The sequence below is a fragment of the Hesperophylax consimilis genome, chromosome 31 (genome assembly GCF_061612785.1).
Source record: "Hesperophylax consimilis isolate HC1 chromosome 31, BYU_Hcon_1.0, whole genome shotgun sequence".
Classification (NCBI taxonomy): domain Eukaryota; kingdom Metazoa; phylum Arthropoda; class Insecta; order Trichoptera; family Limnephilidae; genus Hesperophylax; species Hesperophylax consimilis.
The window spans coordinates 9824344-9842742 of record NC_142866.1 but is presented as its reverse complement, the minus strand read 5'-3'; positions in this window follow the sequence as shown (position 1 = coordinate 9842742).

Sequence of the window (18399 nt, the reverse complement as noted above, 5' to 3'; positions counted from 1 at the left end):
ATGCTCGCCGAGCGATGCGGCGCCTGGCAGCTGTTCAATGGGTGACGTCACGCGCCACCTTGTACGCGCGTCGGCCGCTGCCCCACTACGGCGCGCGGCGCCTGTACGCACCCTCCAACACACTTTTACCCGCAATCCGAGCGTACTACGCTACATTTCGTCTATGCCTACGATTTTCCGAGGGTGGCAACTTTAATTCATTCTCGCTGCGAACAATATCTACTTAATTGTTTTTTTATCAAAGATTTTTACTTTATTTTATTCGTCAGACCGGCCGCTACAGACCAACCATATAATGAATAAATACAGAAATAACCAAAATTAAGTTTCATCTTAGATAACGATAAATGTTAATTTTAGTAATTTAAAAACTATTTTTAAACTAAAAAGAAAGATAATCGATTGGAAGACGAGAGGGGAGAGGGGATTATTTAATCGATTTGTTGTATGTGTTTTTTAGATAAAATTGTTTAGATAGTATTGAGAACACTAACTTACTGAGTATTGTGAAGTAAGAATAACTTACAGAAGTTCGTCAATAAACCTTAAATTGATAAACACTATCTGTACTAAATTTTTTATAAGGAAAGATAAACATTCCTGAGTTACGAATAACCTGACAATATCTGGAAATTTCCTACTACCACCACAATAAGCGGAAAATGTTGCTTGTTTTATTGCCACTGCTCTGAATTGCCATGGAACCGTTTTAATGTACTGTTCTAATGAAGCTTAGATATAAGCGAAACCAGTAGGCTTTAGTGGTATAAACAGTGATGCAATACAAATAATTATTTATTGAATCATTGGAGAATAATACGATATTCAAAATTTCAATAAACCTTGAAACAGAATGTGAAGTTAATTTTTTTTAATTCATCTACTAATATATATTATAAAGGAGAGAGAGAGAGTGATATAGAGTTCGTGGCGGGCTACAAATTTGTATAAAATTTACAGTTTTGATGAAATGTTTCACACTTGTGAAAACACAAGTGTTTTTCATAAAATTTTGAAAAACTCAGTGTAAAGCCCGGGTAACTCCCGGGAATTCAGCAAGTTAAAAATTTATTTCAGTTTATAAATCTATGTAGATACTCAAAGTTTGCGATGGCGATTTTTCCAAAGAATTGTTTTCATTTAATGATCTTCACGAAAAAAACTTATTGATATGAAATATTGTTAATTTATTAAAATATTAATTATCCCGTTAAGAACGTGACTAGACGCTTATAACGAATAATTTGACATTTTCAGAACAAACTATTAGTAAAGCACGAATACGTTATGAGAAAGTCGGAACACGTGTTCTTCAAAATAACAATATTTTCGCATTTCATCCATTATATTTAGTCGAACAAGGCTACCTACGTCGAAAACGTGTTCAGATATATTCTGAATGACTAATATTTTATTATTAAATGATCATGCTGTCACATTTTTAACAGTATCTTGATAAGTAATTATTATATAATTATTGATTACTCTAAATTCGACTGTTGCGAACTTCTGCAACTCATAAACTTACGAATACCTACAATAACAACACGAAAAAATACACTATTCCACTGCAACACACATAAGCGCAATTACATTGCAAACTCCCCAATACAACGGTTTCACACTATGGGAAACCAATACTTAGGTGATGTCGATATATTTAATATTAACTTTGCGAATTTTGTGGATTACGTAAAAGACTCATTTAAACACTATTCCTAAATAGAAGTTATATCTTTCTAAGCCATTCAAATCGCTGTATTTTTTTAATTTATGTTCTTTTGTTTTTTAATATTTCTTTCTCATGTTTCAAAACTGTCATTAAAATTTACCACCTACATGTAAAAGCCCTCTGGGCGTTAAATAAATTAATAAAAAAAAGAATGAATAATAAAAAAAGTCTTAAAAAAGTCATACTCATTTTTCTCCGTGGGGTAGTATTACATTTTCTTACTTGTTATTACTTTTCATTATGTTATGAATTGTAATAGGTTTATTTGATTTAACAAAAGTACACAACAGGTGTTACAAAAAAATGCTTTAACGTTATGTTCTACCAATAAGACTTTGTGTCCGGAGGTCGCGGATTTGATTGATTTTTCATTTAATGTATGAGAGCTGCCAGGTCTGGGTATTGATTTCTTTACGCCAACTCCACACAGGAGGTTATGAGGATAATTTTTATTCATCTTTGAGGATGCTGTGTCCAGGGTCTTTTTGAGGAAAGTAAGGAGTGAACCTGGAAACGATCCATGTGTAAAAATGTTGGTCGCACGTTCGTTTCTCGACTGTGCACCGGTGACGAAGGGATTTTATCAACATTAGTTCATCAGAGCATTTTCAATGTAAGTACCAGTAGTACAAGAACAGCAGCAACACCTGACTCCTGTGCTCAAAAGATCTTGCAATCCGTTTGACTGGCCTTTTCGGTGGTGGTGTTTGAATGATTTTTATGTTTTTTTAAGGTTACAAAATGGCTTTTTACTTACTGGATTTTTTTTTCAGGCGTAAAATATAATCATTTCAACAGACACACAGAAAAATATTACTTGTATAAAATTAAAGAATTGATAGGTTTTCTAATAAACTTTCAGTAAAACTCGAATGTTTTTTAAAAATCTAATGTTTTCGCAATTCGTAATTTTATACGTCTAATACCTCTTCCGATATATTATGAATGTACTAAAAGTTAATAGGAAACGGCTGGGAATCCCGTTTTTAACAGGATTTTAATAAATCAGCAATACACATTTTTCTTCGTGCACTGTTGTGGTCAGCAAAAGATTGATCAGCAAATAATATCAAAACCTAACCTAACCTAACCACGAATTGAATAAGATATTTTTTTATCGTCGACATAAATATGGTGTGATGTTCAAAAAATTATTTAGATGTCTTTTTTGCATTCAATAATTATGTATTTCTCCATTTTAAATATAACTATTTGATTTAAATAAAATTAATCATATTGTGAACAACCACAATTTAATCAAAAAAGATCGACATGTTTCATTAAACCATGTTAAAACTTCTTTAAAGCAAATTTTTCTAAAATTTCTGATTACTCAAATTCAAATGATTGGTGCTTTTTGGAAAACGCAGATCATAATAACAATGTAAATAAATTTTATGATATTCTAAAGGATGCTATTGCAAATTTTATGCCCCTCCGATAGTATAAAATTTTAATTTTCCCACTGGTTTAGTCCTGAATTGATCACTTTAACATACAATATAAAAATTGCTCATAATAATTACAAGCGATCCAGATTGTCAAGTGATTACAATGAATTGCCCATTTTGTTTATAATATTCATAAACGACATTGTTGATGTATTTACTGATATAAACGTTCTACTGTTTGCCGATGGCATGAAACTTTATAAAGAGATTAACCACATTAATGATTATATTACACTTCAAACTAACTTGAGATATCTTTTGAATGGTGCTCAATCAACAAATTAGCAACATAAATAAATCCCAGTTCATTCATTTTTCCACAATAAGTAATCCTATTTTTTTTCAATATTCAGTAAATGATGAAAATTTAATTTGTGTTAATAAAATATTGATCTAGGTATTATGTTCGACAGTAAACTCACCTTTGTATGTCATATTAATAATATTATCAACAAGGCCCTAAAGACTCTTGGCTTTGTTTTGAGAGCTGCAAAAGATTTCAATAATTTAGGAACATTTATTATGTTATATAAAACCCCTTTCAGATGCCAACTTGAGTATAACTCTACGTTATGGTCTCCATTTTTCAATATTCATTCAGATAACATTGAAAAGATTCAACGGAAGTTTCTAAGGTTTGTAAATTATAAATTGCATATTCCTATACAAAACATAAATTACAATTACCTCTTGGATAAAATGTCTCTATTGAAACTTTCAGAAAGAAGAATAAGCACAGATTTAATACTGTTACAAAGAATACTACATTTTAAAATTGACTGTCCCGAATTACTTCAATGTATCAATATCCATGTTCCCAAAAAATCATGCCGACATTTCTTACCTTTTTACTTCAATAACACCAGGACTGTTAAATTAAATTCTCCGATTCCGAGACTTCACAATCTCGGAAACAAGTATTCTGATCTGGGTAATATATTTCATTTTGAAACTAATCATTATAAATGTTGTAGGTATATTCTATCACTTTTATTCTTCTAGACACAAATAGACCTATGTACCCATATAACTTCTCCGCTTCTACTATTTTGTTTTGTTGAATCTTTTAAATTCAATTATATGCGTGAGGATTCATTTTTGCCATTATGTTTACATTATTCTTTATTGTATTAATTTTAAAGTGTTTACTCTGATATAAAATGCTTGTATTTTTTTTAAGAAAAGCCCACTAGGGTGTGTAATAAATAAATAAACCAATGGTTTCTTCGCCAGGATAAACTCATAATGAAAATTTACAAATTTAACAATAGACAAACAAGTATAGATAAATAAGTATCTATAGACAAAATATTACAATGAGAGGTGATTAATAAAAAAAAAAATAGTATAAAGTATATGTATATCAGTATATCATCATGAAATAGGTAATTATTGCATTTATGTATACAACAAAACTTTCATAAAAAAACACATTCTGTTTATATCAAAAACATTAATAAACTATCACATTAACACAAAATCTTTCATATACTAACACTTGTGTGTATACATCAAAAACTATCATAGACTAACACATTTATGTATACATCAAAAACTTTCATAAACTAACACATTTATGTACACAAAAAAACTTTCATCAACTAACACATTTATGTATACATCAAAAACTTAGGAGTAACTAAGATTTCTAAATAACAATTTTTTTAATTATTATCTGTATATGTATCAACTCGAAAATAAATAGATTAATTTTTGGGTGGATAATAATATATGCTAAATAGATCGGACTTCTAACTGTTCATGAAAATGTACCTTCGTTTTCTAACTGGTGTTGACGGAATTATTTGTAGCCATATATGCATTGCCCCTGATAGAATGCATTTTGACGAGTCCATCTGTCGATTTTCAGCTCGATCGGATGTCGGGAAGTGAATTAATTTTCACTTCCAAGATTTGCATTCATTAATTCACTAAAATAAATTCAAATATATGTATTAAATTATGTAATAAAACTTGATGTTTTCCACTTCCCAATTCATAAAATTCAAAATGGTCCTTCTTTGAACTTTTATAATTAAATGTTACCAAGAAATTTTATAAGAAAATAACTACTATAACGTTCAAAATCGGTGAATTTCATTTTGTTACATTTGGATAAAAAGAAACACAATTCAAAAAATATTATTTTTTCTATAATTTTCTAGATATACCAAGAAATGTTCTAAGGGTACCAACGCCATTGAAAATCCTTGAAATTTGACCGGACCCCACATTAAACACCAATTCTTGACCGGTTTCAGGTTTTTGATCAAATCAAATCAGTCGTCTAGCAAAACAGTTAAGTTGTTATAATACCAAGAATCGTCTTTTAACGGGAATCATTCACATATCGAAAATTAAAAATGGGGCTGCTTAGTGATTTGATGGTAATCAACACTGTATCGATTACTAACTGAATAGTATTTTTATAAACATCGACATAGAAGATACCTAAACTTTAAAGTTGAATTATAAAAGTCGTTGAAAACCTTCTATCCAAAAGCTGGTTCGCTTCTGCACAGGATATCCTGGTGATGAGGACTGATAAAATATTCTATATCTTTGTTTTATATTACATGTATCTTAAACTTATCTCTTTTTTCAAATGTTTCTGGCTTTCACATTTTTCACAGGCCATCATTTCAAATTATGAAGAGAGAGAAGGTGAATTTATGCATTCATTTTTATTAAATTGGCAATTTTTTAAATTATATGGATGATTGGAGTCGAATTCAGACCTAAAAGGGATGGATGGATATTTAAGATAAGACTTGATAGAAGAGAGGATATTTGTTTAGAGAAAGACAAACAAAAATTATGTGATCTGAAGTTCCTACTTCTAGACCACAGGAGGTACAATCTGGGGAGTCAAGCATTTGAATTTTAATAAGGTGAGAAGGAACGGAACAATCGTGATTAGAATAAGTGAGGAAATTTATTTTTCGGAGAAATGGGGGAATTCTTGAAACCGCGGTTTGATAGGATAGTCCTTTGTATGGAGTCTTGGATTGATAAGCAATGTGCCAATAATCTTATCATGCATTTCGGGATTTATCTTTCAGGATGGAAACAATGACAGATAGAGGAATGTGGTTTACGAGGGTAATATTGGGGTTGGATACTCCTTATTTTGCCAAGGAATCCGCAATATCTTTACCCACGATGCCAACGTGTCCAGGAATCCAAAACAGAGTTACGGTTTTACCAGAGCTTCGAATGGAGGGTTTAAAATGTCAAAATGATATAAAATACATCTACAGGGTTTTCCAATAAGAAGTGTTATTTTGATATTCAATCGTAAAAGATCAATGGTTTTGTTGCTTGTGTGGCACGTAGCGCCCGTCTTGTTGGAATTAAACGTTGTCCAAATCAACACCATCCAATTCCGGCCATAAAAAATCATTAATCATCTCTCGATAGCGCAATCCATTCACCGTAACTGTTGCTCCAGCCTCATTTTAGAAAAAGTAAGGTCCAACGACTCCGCCGGACCATAAACCGCACCAAACAGTCACACGTTGAGGATAGAGAGGTTTTTCAACAATCAACCAAACTTTTGGGTTTTCTGAGCCCCAGATGCGACAATTTGCTTGTTGACGAAGCCACCGAGGTGGAAATGGGCCTCATCACTCAAGATGATTTGCATTTGATTCACTCAAGTTAATTTTAATAATTTCAATGCGTTATTGAAGCGTGTATCGTTCCATTTTTATTAATAGCGTAGTTTCTACTTGTCAAATGTCAAAAATGACAGTTTCAAAAGTAACATCTACCAAAATAGCGGGCTATTCAAAATAACACCTCTTATTGGAAAACCCTGTTTTAAAATGTCTTTCAACAACTTCAATTTTTTTTAATTCGTTTTTCTGATTATTGAATTTTTCTACTCACGAACTAGAGTCAACAACTATACCAACCTCGCCAAATACCGATCGAGTAGGACCATAATTTATTTCGTATATTAACTGCTGTAATGCTATCCGATTTTATAGTAATGCGTATGTCCGAGTGTGTGTATGTGATTAACACCAAAAGTTGACAGAATGCATCGTCATCCACAACAAGTCTATCTGCGTGCTTCAGCTCGACCAGATGCTGGGGAATAGATTTATTTCCTCTTCCAAGATTTGGGTTCATTAATTCATCAATTCCCGAAAACAAAAGTGAAATTCATATACATTTTTTTATTGTTTAACTTATAACATTGTTACATTGTACATTTAATTAGGTAATAATAGGTAATAGTGAAAAACATATGTTATTGAATTTCTACTCCAATGAAGAGTGCTAGCTCTTGAGCTTGGCGTAGGAGTTATTTGACAATTATTTCATGTTTATATCAGTAATTAACATAAATACAGTACAATAAATATAAACTTAAAGAGGATTGTGACGTTAATTTTGGTTGTAACATGAATTGAAGTTATAACATTTGATAGGTGATATTAATTTTTTTAAGATAAATTTGACCTTCTTTTTGAATAAAATGAAATCTGGTATTTTTTTCACTTCTTCGGGAAGACTATTAAAATATCTTATGCCTTTGTAAATGTAATTATTGTGCATTTGTTGTGTTGAAAATAGAGGAATTTGGATGTTAAAATTATGCCTTAAGGATGAGTTAAATTTAAGTTTTTTATTACAGTTTCTTTATATATTTGTAATATTGCATCTTTTTTATAGAGATCTTCAATTTTTGGTACTTCGAAAATTTGGAACATGATGCTGAAGAGAATGTTGGTTTTTTTTCAAAATTACTTTTATAATTAGTTTTTGTACCACTTTTACAGAGCTTAAAAATTTTTCATATGCACCTCCCCACCCAATGATTCCATACTGAAGTAATGATTGGACTAGTGCGTAATAGATTTTTTTCAGGTTGTTTAGCTTGAGAACATTTCTTAATCTAATGAATATATAGATACATTTTCTAATGCGCTTGACAAGTTCACATATGTGTCTGTTCCATTTCATATGTTGGTCTACAATTACACCGAGGTACTTTACTTCAGTTGTTTGGTTTAGTATGGTACATGATTTATTACAAACATCTTTGTTACATTTTTTTTGTGTATTATTGTATGAATGTTGGGGTAAGTTTTGAATTTGTTTATTGTGAATGGTATATAAACTGGTTTTTTTGCGTTAATTGTAAGTAGATTTGTATCGAACCAGTTTTTTAGGACTTGGATGTCATTATTTGCATTTTCATTTACAATTTTCCAGTCATTACCCTTAATTATAATAATTGTATCATCTGCGTAAGATATAACTGTTCCACTGAGGTTTTGTTTAAAAATGTCGTTTATGTACATGATAAAAAGTAATGGACCCAAAACAGTACCTTGTGGTATCCCAAAATTACTTTTGAGTGGTAGACTAGATGCGTGATTAATTTTTACAACTTGTGTTCTTTGGTGAAGATAACTTTTTAGCCAACTTAATGCGATGTCATTAAAACCCACGATCTTTAATTTTTGTATTAGTTTGACATGAGATATGCTGTCGAAGGCTTTTTGGAGATCAACAAAAATACCAACACATTTTAATGATTTGTCTAAAGCGTCTTGTATGGTACTAGATAATTTAGTAATGGCGTCTTTTGTGCTTTTGTTTTCCATGAATCCAAACTGGTTGTCGTGAATTATATTATTAATCTTTATGAACTGAGTTATTCTTTTTTTGGCAATTTTTTCAAATATTTTTGCAATGTTTGATAGTAAAGAAATAGGGCGGTAATATGTTGGTTCTTCCGGATTGCCGGTTTTAAATATTGGTATAATTACAGATTGTTTGTACATGGATGGAAAAACTCCGCTTTGAAAACTTGTATTGATTATATGAGTTAATGGTTTTGAAACTTGTGATTTTATACATTTCAGTGTTTGTATTGTGATCCCATCAAAACCAGGGGCAGAACCTCCTTTCATACCTGAAATAATTTTTTCAATTTCTTCTGGTGTTATTGGTTGAAATTATTCAAATTTATGCTCATTATTTACTGTAGTATTTGGGTCATTTGGGGTAAGGCCTAGTTGGATTTTTTTAGCGAGGTTTTTGCCTACATTAGCAAAAAAATTGTTAAATACATTTGCGGCTTCTAGACGTTTATCCTTACAGCAGATTTTTGAATCATTATGGTTTACATTGTTGATTGTTTTATTTTTTAAATGTTTTTTATCGACAATTTCATTTATGATGGACCAAATCCTTTTACTGTCATTTCCAGATAATTCAAGTTTTTGTTTGTAGTAGTCATCCTTTGTGTTTTTTATGAGATATGTAAGTTTTTTTTTATAAGCTTTGAAATGTTTTTGTAATGTTATATTTTCCGGTTGTTTTGTATATTGTTTGTAGAGTGTTTCTTTGTGTTTAATTGAGATGATTAATCCGTGAGTTATCCATGGTTTGATTGGCTTAAGTTTTGAAGATGTTTTGTTAGATGTAATATTTCTACAAGCATTTATGTGAAAACTCTCTTTTTTATCAAATATTTTGCAGTATTCTTCTACATCGTTACATTGATATATTTCTTGCCATTCTTTTTCGTTACTTAATATTTTAGTGAGAGAGTTTATATTAATACGATAGTTGTATTTATCAGTATTATTAACGGCCGTTGTGGTTGGTAGTGACTGTAGTGAGAGGTTTTGATGTTTGTAGTCAAATTTAAATATACATGCAAAATGATCCGTTACAGCTGTTTTAATTACCGCAGATGATATATTTTGTATATCTTTGGTGTTTGTGAATATGTGATCGATACAAGATGGTCGTTGTCCGATAATGTTTCTGGTGTATGAATTTATACATGAAATGTAATTTAATTCTGCTAACATATTTAAATAGTTATCTTTATCGTTAGAGGAGTAGTCATTAGCGATATTTACGTTAATATCTCCGATGAGTATTGTTTTTTTTGTTTCTATGATAGTTTAATATATTGACATTATTCACCATTATTTCATTTACACTTGTGACAGCGTAAATATTTGATACAAATATGGCGACGCCGTTATTTCTGTTAATTTTATATTTTGTTGCATAGTACGAGTAACCCGGTATATTATAATTAATTTCACTCGATGAATGCGTTTCTGATAATATTATACAGTCAAGTCTATTTAATTGTTTAATAGTTATTAGAAATTCTTCGAATTTTTTTTCCAAAGATCTAACGTTTATGTGTATTATTATTAGGCTGGCTGTAGGTTTTATATCTATAAAATCGTTTGTATTATTTACCGTGTAAAAAATCCTTTCGTATATTTTATATGAATTATCTATTGCGTTTATTATAAAGTCGTTCATTTTGAGGTAGTAATAAAATTAACAATAATGTTGGCGCTGGGAATACACTTCACATTTGCAATTATAATATTACATGTGTTGACTTGTATATCACTGCGTGTTAACACTTTGCGGGAGGGCTTTTCGCAATATTTTTTTGAAATATTGTGCATAATATGCAGGTTTTTTATATTGGTATTTAGGTTTTCGTTAGACTTGTACATATATATATTTAAAAAAATCTAATCTGAAGACTGAAACAACTCAACCTATATCATCCACCAAAAGTTCAGAAAGTGAACAAATTTACACGGATTCGATTTGATTTGATTTTAAGTGTCATGAAGTACCCGGCTGCAGAAGTACTAGACTGCAGAGCTCTCAGCAAAGCACAGAGAGACCAGTGCATGTAATGGCGCGAATACATTTGCAAGCCGAGCAGTAAATGGCGCGAAACGCCGCTTGTGTTTGCTTCGTTCTATTCCCATAATTCGAGGCTCGGCTCGCAAATGTATTCGCGCCATAACACAGAGAGCGGGCCTGTGAGAGCATGAGTGCAACGCGCTAAAGTGCAGTCGGGACCGGGCACACGATACTTGCGCCAATTACTATCAAGGGGATATGCATTATGTTCGCGCTGTCTGTGTCATCCAATTGACTAGTTATTAACTTCATTGGAGTAAACAGGTTGGAAGGGTCATTCGTAACATTTGACACCACGTCACTCGCCATGCGAACTGCGTCGGGGCTTTGGACTTTAAACTCTTCGGTGTTTTCTTATTTAAACACAATCTTTGATTTTGTAGGGTCCCCAAGAAACTATTTACTATTAGGTTGGTGCACAAGTTAGTAGCACTTTTGAGATATAAACTGATCCCTAGAATCCTACCCTTCCCTCATACGCTTTTCCTTCCTTTTTCAGAACTTCCTCAACTTCCTTTCCTTAAAAATACCTTTCACACTGCATCCCCAAAGATGACAGAGGCTCTGAGGGAAATTATTTTCCTCAGGGCCTCCTGTGAAAGATTTGTACAAATTTGAAACACATTGTTCAATTCTTAAAAGCCGCGTTAATAATAATAATTGTTGACTAAAGAAAATGAACTATCGAGTAACAAAATGAAACATATCGGGCATGAATATAAAAACGCTTTTGCATTACATTACCTTTCAGTTTATTATATTTTCTGCCTCCGTGGTCGAGGGGTAAGGCTCTCAGTAGCAAGCCGGAGGTCGCGGGTTCAAATCCCGGCGTTCGCAAGTAAATTTAATTTGATTATTTTTCATAATTTACTCATTTAAAATAATATATACAGGGTTTTCCAATAAGAGGTGTTATTTTGATATTCAATCGTAAAAGATCAATGGTGTCATTGCTTATGTGGCACGTAGCGCCGTCTTGTTGAAAGTAAACGTTGTCCAGATCAATACCATCCAATTCCGGCCATAAAAAATCATTAATCATCTCTCGATAGCGCAATCCATTCACCGTAACTGTTGCTCCAGCCTCATTTTCGAAAAACTAAGGTCCAATGACTCCGCCGAATCTATAAACCGCACCAAACAGTCACACATTGAGGATAAAGAGGCTTTTCAACAATAACTCTTGGGTTTTCCGAGCCCCAGATGCGACAATTTTGCTTGTTGACAAAGCCACCGAGGTGGAAATGGGCCTCATCACTCAAGATGATTTGCATTTGATTCACTCAAGTGAATTAGTGCATTGTTGAAGCGTGTATCGTTCCATTTTTATTAATGACGTAGTTTCTACTTGTCAAATGTCAAAAAATGGTTAAAAAGTAACATCTACTATCTTTTCAAAATAACACCACTTATTGGAAAATCCTGTAGTATATTTGTGGCATGTTCCAGAGTGGAAGGTACTCTCAGTATCGCCCTGATGTAATGCCACCATTCAGAATTGAAACGTTGCTTGAAATGCCTTTGGCCGTGTTAGGTGACCAGGTCTTAATAGCCAGGTTGTTACCCACCTTCCTCTTCTCGATCTTTTTCTCCTCCTATCTTATACTATCTTCAGCCTCACAACAGCTTGGAAACTAGACGTCATGCAAATCTTGCAATACTTAGTTTTAACATAATCCATAACTATATTGATAGCCCGTTCCTCTTGGAATGCTATGGTTTATACGTGCCCGAAAACTTCAGCCGTAGTCGTCGACACGACTTATTCAAAATACCATACGGCAGAACAGATATTCTAGCACAACATAGCATGACAAGAGGAATGGTGCTATTGAATGAAATCTCAGAAGCACTAGATATATATAATTCTTCTTTAAATAGCCTAAAGTTTTTTTTGTATAATAATTATCTTCATAGGTGTTAAGATTGTCAAATTGAGAATTGTACAGTAATTGGATAATCTATCTGTTGTGCAATAAAAAATAAAAATTTTTTAAAAAAAACATACACCCAAATTGGGGATGCAATAGTCTCACTGGCTCCAGACATTTGTTTATAACTTTACATTTAATAATTCAATGCACAGATTTTTTAATCGATAGATTTATCTATTGAGTTTAATCTTAGCTACAAAAATATTGATTAATTTTTCGAATATATCGATACTTCGAATCGTCAAAGTGGGGGCAATGGTCAAAGCAGTCGTCAAAGTGACGGCACACTTTGTGGAGAAATTTATAATATCGCACGGCTGGGTGAAAAATGTTGATTTTTGGTGACAAACGTCTCTACCAAAATTATTATTATTAGTCTACTATAAGTCTACATGAAATATTTTGGGTCGAAATTATACTTTATGCCTACGACAAATTTGTGTTACAAAGTATATCGGTTGTTTTGTAATTTACATTTATTTCTATCAAAAAGCTTTTTTAATCATTTTTATTTTTTTTAATAATATTTAATCATTTTTGCATGGCCAGTTGTAGTCAATATTTTTTTAAATAATTGCTTTATTAACTCGCAAAATAGTTACCTCGAAAATCGTGAAAAATCAATTCTTTAATGGCCTGTATTTTATAATATAAAATATAAATTAATTAAATACTAAGTAATTTATATAATGCAGGTCACATCCTTGCTTCTTCCTCACGAAAGATTTTTTAAAATATTTATGTTGAGGGATCAGTAGGATTTACAGGCCCTGTTAGGAGTTCTACCGAGCCGAACCCTCTGATATGAAAATATCTGGAGTCGGTGAATTATTTTCCCATTTGATCTCTGGTGAGTTGACGTGTTGTTCTTGTATTGTTTTGTATTTATTTTGCTTATATAATGCACTTGCATACTGTGGATTCACTAGATCAGGTGTGGCGAACCTTTTTGGGCCCGCGTGCCAAAAATCCTCAAATATTATTTCTAGATTGTGTTGCGTGCCCAAGCTGTAAAAAAAATTTGACCAAATAGATAAAATAAAGAAAGTTTTTTTTTTGAATTTTATTCATAAGCTTAAAAATTACAATAGAGTTTCATAAAAATAAATTCATAATCAATAAATGTACATATTAGTTATTTATCAATGAGATTTTTGCTGTTGTACCATTCGATGACAAATTCTTAATATCTGGATCATATTTCGTCACTTTTAGTAACACACACGACCAACTGGATTCATCAGTCATTCTTGTTTTTGAATCACATTTTATGAAATTTATTTCTGAAAATAATGACTCACAAGCATATGTAGAAGAGAAAATTGATAATATTGCTCTTACTAGTTTTTTTAAATCGCTAAAGATTTTTGGAATGGCTTTCCGAGTTCTCATTATTTCTTCTTCTGCATTTTTATTATTTATGTTCGTTAATCGATCGCTTTCAATTATTTCCAAATCATTTCTCAAATCAACAAATTTTCGTTTCCATAGCGAACTCGATTGGAATTCGATAAATTGCATTTCAAAATCTTCTAGATTTAGCCACTCGAAAATCTCCAAATTGAGATCATCTGCTGATAGTGTGTCTGGATATAAAATAAATTTTGATATCTTTTCAAATCTCCTGAATTGTTTGAATCTTGAAGAAAACTCGTTGATTTTCGATTGAATAATTACAGAAAATTCTTTTGTTAATTTGATTTGATCTGGCTTTTCTTCTGCAAAAAGTTTTTTTGTATTTGGGAAATATTTGAAGGTGTTAGATTCAACTTAACGATCAAAAATTTGTAATTTAGCTTGAAATGCTTTGATTAAATCAAACATAACAATAATTGTTTTGTTAAAGCCTTGCAATTTAATTCATTTAAATGTAAGCACAAATCAGTAAAAAACATTAATTTTGAAAGCCATTCGAGGTCTAGTAACTCATTATATTTTTCAATGAGATTCTCATTTATTAAAAAAAGCCTAACTTCTTCCAAACACTCAACGAATCTTTGAAGAATTTTTTCACGACTAACCATCGCACATTGTTGTACATAAGTAAGTCCTTATATACTGAGTTTACCTCATTTAACAATTCTAAAAATTTTCGTTTGTTTTATCCGCAAGCGTAAAAAAAGTATACCTATCGATTTCTCTGGAAAAATTGTCAGTTTCGGCGGGGAACATTGAATGAAATTTTCAAATGTAACGTAAGTTAAATTTGAGTTGAAACAACCCAATTCTGGTTTGAAAAAAATCAACAGAATGACTGTTAAATTTGAAAAGAAAAGAAGAATATGAACGATTGTTCAGATATTTTTGAAACAACTGGTCAAATCAAAAAAAATTTTGAAAAAAAAAAAATTGAACTTGGAAATCGTTAGTGTGCCATCCAAATGATCAAACGTGCCACCTCGGGCACGCGTGCCCTAGGTTCGCCACACCTGCACTAGATGATCATTTGTGGAAAAGTGTGTGGAAGGGTTTAATTTTTCCTATGGGGAAGATTTAACCCGGACATAAAGTCGTAATAAAAAAATAAAAATAATTATTAATAATTGGCATTCTCAGACTATAAAAATATCACAATTTGTCATTTCGGCCACTGGCATTATACCTAGATCTTCTCATTCAAAATTTAGGCCTATTAGATCTATCAAAGAATTTATATATAAAAATGCAAAAATCAGTCATTTTAAATACATGTAGGTTTACGAAAGATTTTTCAAATATTTATGTTGAGGGATCAGTAGGATTTATAGGTCCAGTTAGGAGTTCTACGGAGCCGAACCCTCTGATATGAAAATATCTTAAGTCGGTGAATTATTTTCCCATTGGATCTCTGGTGAGTTGACGTGTTGTTCTTGTATTGTTTTGTATTTATTTTGCTTATATAATGCTCTTGCATAATGTGGATTGACTAGATGATCATTTGAAGAAAAATGTGTGGAAGGGTTTAGTTTTTCCTATGGGGTTTCAGTTCGACCCGAACCTTCATTAGCTGAAGGTCACCCTGATGAAGGTTAGGGTAAGTTCAACCCAAACCTTCATCACCGGTTGGTTATAAATATATACAATAAAGTGGTATTCAAACAAAGTAATTTAATTTAATTATTATAATTATGTATGCCCACAAAGTGTTTGCTACGAGTGAAAAAAAATATATTATTTTTTTTTAAACATGTTATTTTCTTATAATTACTTTTTCGGCTCTAAAAATGTATAGATATTATCTGAAAAAAATTAAGAAATAATTTTTGTAAAAAATTTCCCCTGTGGCGCTTTTACATGTGTTTGTGATAGTTATGAATAATTTTCCACTCCCTTCGCTCTCGTCACTTATTTAGAATCTGGCGACGCCCCTGCGTTGTATGAATAAATAGTTTTTTTTCCGTATAAAACTATTTATTATTTTCCTTATGTTCATGCGCAAGCACACAATTCATCGCATAATGGTGCTGCCACACGCAAAGCTCACATCAACAGATAATATAAAGCACAATAGCGCTCGCCATACAATCCCATACAGACCCGACACACGTAAAAAGATAACGCGCTATATGTGTGGTTCTGAACTTCGCTAACCGAATTTATTTTACGTAACCGCTCCCGACGCGATATTTGAAAAGTTATGCGTCCCCCTCTCCGCCGTAAAAAGGAGAGGGGGTCATTTTAATTACGGAGCTACCAACTAAGTTCCGTGTTCCCTTTGACAGCCATGACATAAGCAGCCTAATAATGCATTTCTTATTTATTATGTTAGCTCATATCGTCTCATGTGTGCTAGTACATTTAGAAACATAAAAAAAAACTTTATTTGGCAAACATACTTAACATATATATTTAAATATAAATATAATCAATATTTGAATTTGAAGTAAACAAATTTTCGCCCTTTCAAAGTTAATCATATTTTTAATCTCAGTATGTTTATATGGTAATATCATTCGGTTTTTTGATAAAAGTTGGACGGCTTGGACGAAAGTTTATTTTACAATAATTTATTATATGTCGCTTTCGTCGATCGGCGTGCGAACTGCGAATTTCCTGATTCGACGGAGAGGTTATGTCAGGTTATGTGAAAATGCGCTATTTACGCGCAGATTGTTTAAAATCTAAAAAGTTTATAAATAGCATTTATAATTATATAGTTGGCGGCATCATCATCTGAGGATGAGCTGTCCAACAGATCCAGCAATAGGCGACAAGTATCATCCATTTCGAAAACGTGCTCAAGCTGTCAGTAAGTAAAGTTGTCACTTTGACAGATGAAATTATGTTCCTCGGCCGCTCTCGAATTCAACTGACCCCCTCTCCTACCATAGGAAGAAATATTTGATAGCGTCGTGTGTCGGTAGAAAAGATGATGCGCTGTACATTAACTTTTGATGTGAGCTTTGCGTCTGGCAGCAGCTTAACTCGCAAAAAGTTTTTTTCCTAAAATATGAATGAGCAGTTTATTAATATTGCTAACTCGTAGTACGCTGGTGGCAAAGCAATTGAATCAGAGCCACCTAGCGGATATTACTATAAGCTTTTATTATTCCTATATTGAGAGGTTCCCTTGAATTTGTATAGATGACTCTATAGAATTGCTTCTGTCTTTGATCTTTTATCAGCTTTGGTATTTCCAGTTTGGCTAAAAATTCGGCATTTATACTCGGGAGATATTTTCAATTTGTGTGGATATTTCAGGCGAGTAATAAATGCTTATAACAATTTGTTATCCATTGTGCGATGCATAAAAACCTTGTCTTATAAACATTAGTTAATCATTAAAAAAATAATAGAAAAATAAAATTATTATTTACGAGTTGTGGGAAAATTTCTTCTACTGAAAATTCATTTTTAAAAATGATAAATATAATTGTTATTTATATTGTCATATTATAGCATGATTTTAAATGCAGGTCTTTAAATAAAACTTGATAACAGTGAAAAAATAAAATAAAAACTATAATGATTTTATTTACATGGTGTTTTTTTTTAATATATTTTTTCCTATCGTTCACAGGAAAAAAATGCATATATTTTTTTTTCGAAAAATTATAGATTATTTAATTAGGTACATACCGTTGGTTTCTTATTTAAAGATAAAAAGCTTATAAAAAAACATGGATTTTTACATTGTGTTTTTATCCTTCAAAATATGGTAAAACGTGAAACATATGTTTTTTTACACCTGAAATATGTTTTTTTAATTCCTCGGCTTCTAAGTACTCCATCTTATTTTGGTGTTAGTAGTAGATTTTCAAATTATTGCCAGATTGTTTGTAACCCGGAAAATTTTGTCTTTCTTTTGTCACATTATTATTATTCACAGCGAAATTGTTAAACTTTCCTAATTATCAATTACGGATTTGCTGCTTAAATTGTGGTATCGACAAAAGTTTGGTCTTTAATATTGTTGTATTTTTTACTGTTAGATAACACCAAATAAAATCTTACCATACCGTAAAATTAGAAAAATATATTTAATGATTTTAGCATATACATTTATAACAAATACAATACGTTCATCGCTAAAACTAGTCAGAATGAGAAATCTTTGAAGAAAAATGTTTTTTTCATTATAATAAAAAAA